The sequence below is a fragment of the Gekko japonicus genome, unplaced genomic scaffold (assembly GCF_001447785.1).
Source record: "Gekko japonicus isolate JY-2015 unplaced genomic scaffold, Gekko_japonicus_V1.1 scaffold1563, whole genome shotgun sequence".
Lineage (NCBI taxonomy): Eukaryota > Metazoa > Chordata > Lepidosauria > Squamata > Gekkonidae > Gekko > Gekko japonicus.
The window spans coordinates 217279-223966 of NW_015175405.1; the positions used below are offsets into that span (position 1 = coordinate 217279).

Consider the following 6688-nt stretch of genomic DNA (forward strand, 5'->3'; position numbering starts at 1 on the left):
TGCCGAGAAGAGCAGAGCTTAGAAACTGGTAGGGAATCTCACCCCCCACCCCCACCCGTGTATTCCTGGCGAAGCCTTTAGTGAAATAGAGAGGGGGGGGGGAGAAGAGGGAAGCCTCAATGGCCATTTCCGTACAGATAAACTTGCTCTGGGTTCAGTGCCCTTGGGAAGCAGGGTCTCTCCCCCCCCCCCATGCTGTTGTTTTTTCTCTGCTCTTTCCCAGACCTGGTTTGCTGCAGGATTTTGAGAAAGGTCTCAGCAAAGCCCGGATGGCTGCCACTCTGGGCAGGACAGGCTGCCTTTTCTCACCCGTACGGCTGCCATTTTTTGCTGACTCCCACCCCATAACCATCTTCTCTCGCCACTAGCAGGCTTTTTTCTTTTTCCAAAATCAGCAATGAACCATCTTTGCATCAGTATAGTGTTGTGATAATCAGCGCCTCAGGCACTCTGAATTTCCAGTTTTCATCCCCCCCCCCAAGTTCTCTAGCCCCTTTCCTTGCAGAGATAGAAGGGGAGAGGCATACCATTTCCCTTTTTTAACAGATGAAAGCTGAGAATTCAGAGAAACTGATACACAGATCATTATAGCATCATATTGGTATTCAGCTGCCAATTCACAATTTCAAAAAAACAACAACACCCCTCTGTTGTGGGGGGAGAGGGATGGTCTTTGCAGATACATGGGAAGGGAAAACAGCTGCCAGACGGAGGGGATGAGAACACGAGGGAGGGCATGTTGGATCAGGCCAAGGGCCCATCCGGTCCAACACTCTGGCTGCGGTCACACACGTGAAATAATCCACTTTCAGTGCACTTTCCGACTGGATTTTTACTGTGTGAACCGGCAAAATCCAGTTGGAAAGTGCACTGAGAGTGGTTTAAAAGTGGATTATTTAGGGTGTGTGACCGCAGCCTCTGTGTCACACAGTGGCCAAAACCCAGGTGCCATCAGGAGGTCCACCGGCGGGGCCAGAACTCCAGAAGCCCTCCCACTGTGGCCCCCGAGCACCAAGAATACAGAGCATCACGGCCCCAGACAGAGTGATCCATCCATAGAATCATAGAGTCACAGAGCTGGAAGGGGCCCTACAGGCCATCTAGTCCAACCCCCTGCTCAATGCAGGATCAGCCTAGAGCATCCCTGACAAGTGTTTGTCCGGCTGCTGCTTACAGACTGCCAGTGAGGGGGAGCTCACCACCTCCTGAGGCAGCTGATTCCACTGTTGCGCAACTCTTACTGGGGGAAAAGGTTTTCCTAAAATCCAGCTGGTACCTTCCCGCCCTTGATTTAAACCCATTATTGCAAATCCTACCCTCTGCTGCCAACAGGAACACCTCCCTGCCCTCCTCTAAGTGACAGCCCTCAAACGCCTCTTCTCCAGACGAAACATTCCCAAGTCCCTCAGCCTTTCCTCATGGGGCTTGGTCAGCAGGGTCCAGCATTCCGCAGCTGAGATCTCTGTCTTCCCCCAGAGGATCTGGGAATCCAGGGGGAATATCAGCCTCTTTTTTTTTTTTTTAACGATTTTATTAAAAGTTAAGTCAAGTATACATAAACAAGATTACTATTTAAACATTAATACAGCCTGTAAGTGCAAATTCATTTAACACAATGCCATCTATTAACTTGTCAGGAGGAACATCTTATTTAATCAGGAACATCTTATTACCTTGTCACTTTCTTGTTATTTTCCACTTGTTCTACTAGAGTAGTAACGTATAATACACCTCGCCCTTCGATCCAGTCTGGATCACCCTGTTTTCCAGGGCTGACTCCCCACCCTTTTTCAATGATTTCGTTGGAGGTTGGAGACAGACTGTCTCGAAAGAGATATTTTCTGTACCAAGGGGGAGTTGGGGATGTGGGCTTCCCTCCCTCCTCCCTCTGAAGGGGAACTCCTCAGACTTCAGGAGGAGAAATAGCCCTACCTCTAGGAGAACGATGCAAATCACTGGCCCACCTTTTCTCCCCTGGCAGACAGCGAAATGACATCAGAGAACCTGCCTGGATCACCTCCTCCTTATGCTGCAGTGGAGCCAATGGCCGGGCACCTGGCTCAGGTATGGGAGATTCCTGTGGGAAGGGTGGTCTGCAGGGGTCAATTTGGAGGGTCTTTTTTTTTTAGCCCCCCAAAGGGGATTTTTTATTACATTTTTGTATTCACTACAAACTGCAACAGAAATAAGGTAAGGGACTACATCTAGGGACAAAGTAAAGATACCCACTAATACCTAAAAACCCAAGAGAGGAGATCTTCTAATCAGTTTAAACAAACATCAGGTCTTAATCCCGCTAATCCCTTTACAAACTGAGTCAAGTATAACATTAACTTTTTTCAATTCTTAAATTTAACTGTCAATTAAGAAATACCCCAAAGCATCTCATTTCAAAGTTTTTCAAAGGCACAAATCAGAGTCCTTCAGCCTTCACTTCTCCTTGCCCCGTCTCTTCCACAACTTATAAGGACTTTTAGGTGCTGCTGCCCCTTTCTATGAAAGAGAGTCCTCTCCAGAAGAATCCGAGTCCAGCTCGCCACTGGACTTACTGTCCTCCCCGTCTTTCTCCTCCTCCACTGGCCCTCCCAACTGGACTTTTAAAAATTCCCGAGCTTTCAGAACAGAGTCAATCTTTTCTTTTTTGTCCTTGATTTTGAATGTGACGCCTTCTGGAGTTAGCCATCTATATCCAACTGAATTTGTCTGAAGAAAGAGAACAAGATCTTTGTATTTCTTCCTCCTTTGTCTTATTTCAAATGGGATATCTTTTAGAACTCTGATGACATTCTCCCCGACTTTCAGGGGTACTCCAGATACTGCTTTCAGGATTTCATCCCTCACATGCCTCTTTGAGAATCTTACAACCATTTCCCCAGGCAGATTATTTTTCTTTATATATCCTTTATATATCTTCATCTCCTTGTGGGTGGGTGGGTGGGAGATCCTGGTCACAGGCTCACACACAGCCTGCCCATCTGGATTCATGAGGAAGGAAACTGTTCTCTGATTCCAGGGACGAGTGTCTTTTAAGGAGGTGGCCGTGTGCTTCACCGCGGAGGAATGGGCCTTGCTGGATCCGGGCCAGAGAGCGCTATACAGGGAGGTCATGCTGGAAAATTATGGGATGGTGGTCTCTGTGGGTAAGAATCCCTTTTGTGCTCCCTCAGGGGACAGATTTCTTTCATTATTGTTGTCTGTGGAAGAAGTGGGGAAAGGTTAGTGAGAAAGAAGCCCTGGATGTTCCTCCTCTGGTTTTCCTGGCCAGCCTTTTTCTAAAGTCACTTTCCAGGGAGGGGAGCCCTGATCTGTTTGTTCTGTTTCAGATCCAAGTCTGTTGCCAACTGATGAGGCACTTTTGAGAGTTCCTCGTTCCTCGTATAGGTCATATTGGAGTCTTTTAAGAAGCCTGCATGGTTGGCCATGGAGTAGTGGTTAAGTGTGCAGACTCTAATCTGGGAGAACCAGGTTTGATTCCCCACTCCTCCACTTCCACCTGGCTGGTTGACCTTGGGCAAGCCGTAGTTCTTGAAAAAGAGCAGTTTCTGTCAAGAGCTCTCTCAGCCCCACCTACCTCACAGGGTGTCTGTTGTGGGGAGGGGGAGGGAAAGGAGTTCGTAAGCTGCTCTGAGACACCTTTGGGTAGTGAAGGGCGGGGTATAAATCCAATCCTCTTCTCTTCTTACTGACCCATATTACAGGTGGAGGATTTTGAGGGGGTGGGGGAATAACAGTGTGGCTGAGGCCAACTTGCGGGTGGGTAGAAGCCAGGCCATCTCTGTCAAACCCAGCACTACGAGCTCTGATGGGCAGGAACTGGCCAAGATTTCAGGCCGAGGCCTTTCTTGGGCCTGTTTTCAGGACTCCTCTTGACTTGATGTGCCAGGGGATTGGACACAGGGCTTTCTAGCCTTGCATGAGTTCCATTTTAGCTGTGTAAAAATCAGAGCAATGTTGTCCAGACCAAGTTGCAGGCAAGAAGGTTTGGATTCACAGAATAATTTTCTAATACAGAGTAAAAGAAATAAGTGTTGGTTCTGGGAAAGGGCCAGAGCTTGGGGGTGGGCACCTTTTTTGCAGAAGGTCCCCAATTCCATCCTCAAGATCTTTAGCTAAGAAGGATCTCAGTGAGGTAGGCTTGGAAATGCCCCTTTCTGCGTGAGACCTTGGAGAGACAGAGGCAGTTGAAGTCCTCAGTGCTGGGCAGGATGGGCCAGTGGTCTGACTCGGACAGTTTCTTATCCTTATCTTTTTTTCTTCAGGAGGACGCCAGGGTTCCACGCCTACCCTCATCTCCTGGCTGAAGGAAGAAGGCCTCTTTCTCCAGAGCTCCACAGAAGACCCTCAGTCAGCAGGTAGATGCTTAGATGCTTCATGGGAACCCCTTTGCCAACAGGAAAACCTGCATGATCAGCAAGAAAAGAGGGGATGTAATCAAAATGCAGTTACAGGACAGGATATGAAGAAGTTCCAGAGCAGAGTCATACAGAGATGCGTCAGGCACCATCTGTAGATGAAGGCTTTGAGTTTAAGGGAGAAAGTCATTAATTATATTCTCTTAAGGTAAAGGTTCCCTTGCTCGAAAGCCAGTCGAGTCTGACTCTAGGATTGTGGTGCTCATCTCCGGTTCAAAGCCGAAGAGCCAGCGCTGTCCGAAGACGTTTCCGTGGTCATGTGGCCGGCATGACTAAACACCAAGGCGCAGGAAACGCTGTTACCTCCCCACCGAAGTGGTACCTATTTATCTACTTGCAATTTCTTGCTTTCGAACTGCTAGGTTGGCAGGAGCTGGAACTAGAGACGGGAGCTCACTCCGTCATGCGGCACACTCGGGTCTCGAACTGCTGAACTACCGGCCTTCCACAGCCTGCAGTTCAGCGTCTTAACCACTTGAGCCACCGCAGCTCCTGATTCTCTTACCACTTCCTTATTTTACTGATACTCTGCATTTGCTGCAGGGTCTGAAGGCAGATGACAAAAATTAGAAAACAAAATGATTAAAAACTGACAAAACAAAGTTTGAGTCCAGTGGCACCTTTAAGACCAACAACGTTTAATTCTGGGTATAAGCTTTCATGTGCATGCACACTTCTTCAGGTACTGCTTCAGATAAAAAACAAACAAAACATTACAACTATTTATTCTTCCATGCAGTACAGTTTGAGGCTCAGTTTGTATCACCATTGCAGGTAACCAGAAATATGTCTGGAGAAGTTAAAGCAGCCCTGGTTCATATCCGCGCCAGTTGGGATCTGCCACCTCCTTATTGTTTAAAAGTTGGCCTAAACAATACTTTTCTCTATAATAAGAAATTCATTTTCTTTCCTGATGAGTAATGTAGAGGTCTTTACATAAGAACATAAGAGACGCCACTTTGGAACAGGCCAAAGGCCCATCCAGTCTAGCACTCTGTCACACAGTGGCCAAAAATACCAGTGCCATCAGAAGGTCCACCAGTGGGGCCAGGACATTAGAAGCCCTCCCACTGTTGACCCCCACCCCAGCACCAAGAAGACAGAGCATCACTTGCCCCAGAGTCCCTATCTATACCTTGTGGCTAATAGCCACTGATGGACCTCTGCTCCATATGCTTATCTAATTTCCTTTTGAAGACGTCCATGCTTGTAGCCACCACCACTTCCTGTGGCAGTGAATTCCATGTGTTAATCACTCTTTGGGTGAAGAAGTACTTCCTTTTATCCGTTCTAACCCGACCGCTCAGCAGTTTCATGGAGTGCCCATGAGTTCTTGTATTGTGAGAAAGGGAGAAAAGTACCTCTTTCTCTACCAGCTCTATCCCATGCATAATCTTATAAACCTCGATCATGTCACCCCTCAGTCGTTGTTTCTCCAAGCTAAAGAGCCCTAAATGCTCTAACCTTTCTTCATAGGGAAAGTGTTCCAACCCTTTTATCATTCGAGTTGCCCTTTTCTGCACTTTTTCCAAAGCTATAATATCCTTTTTAAGGTGTGGTGACCAGAACTGCACACAGTATTCCAAGTGAGGTTGCACCATTGATTTATATAGGGGCATTATGATACTGGCTGATCTGTTTTCAATACCCTTCCTAATAATCCCCAGCATAGCATTGGCCTTCTTTATTGCAGTCACACACTGTCTCGACATTTTCAGTGAGTTATCCACTACAACTCCAAGATCTCTCTCTTGCTCAGTCTCTGCCAGTTCAGACCCCATCAATGTGTATTTATATTTAGGATTTTTGGCTCCAATGTGCATCACCTTGCACTTGGCCACATTGAACCCCATTTGCCATGTTGACGCCCACTCGCCCATCCTTGACAGATCCCCTTGGAGTGCCTCACAATCCTCACTGGTTTTCACCACCCTGAACAACTTTGTATCATCCGCAAATTTAGCCACTTCACTGCTTACTCCCATCTCCAAATCATTAATGAACAAGTTAAAAAGCAGTGGACCAAGTACTGATCCCTGCGGTACCCCACTGCTTACCACCCTCCACATGAGAAAATGGCCCATTTATTCTCTGTTTTCTATTAATTAGCCATTGTTTGATCCACAAAAGGACTTGTCCTTTTATCCCATGATTTTTGAGCTTACTTAGGAGCCTTTGATGAGGAACTTTATCAAAAGCTTTCTGGAAGTCAAGGTAAACAATATCTATTGGATCCCCCTTGTCCACATGTTTGTTCACCCCCTCAAAAAACATTA

At 47.0% G+C, this 6688-nt stretch overlaps 1 pseudogene; it reads left to right on the top strand.

The window, feature by feature from the left end:
• LOC107122597 overlaps positions 1-6688 on the top strand; it is a 55776-nt pseudogene that overhangs the window by 10391 nt on the left and 38697 nt on the right.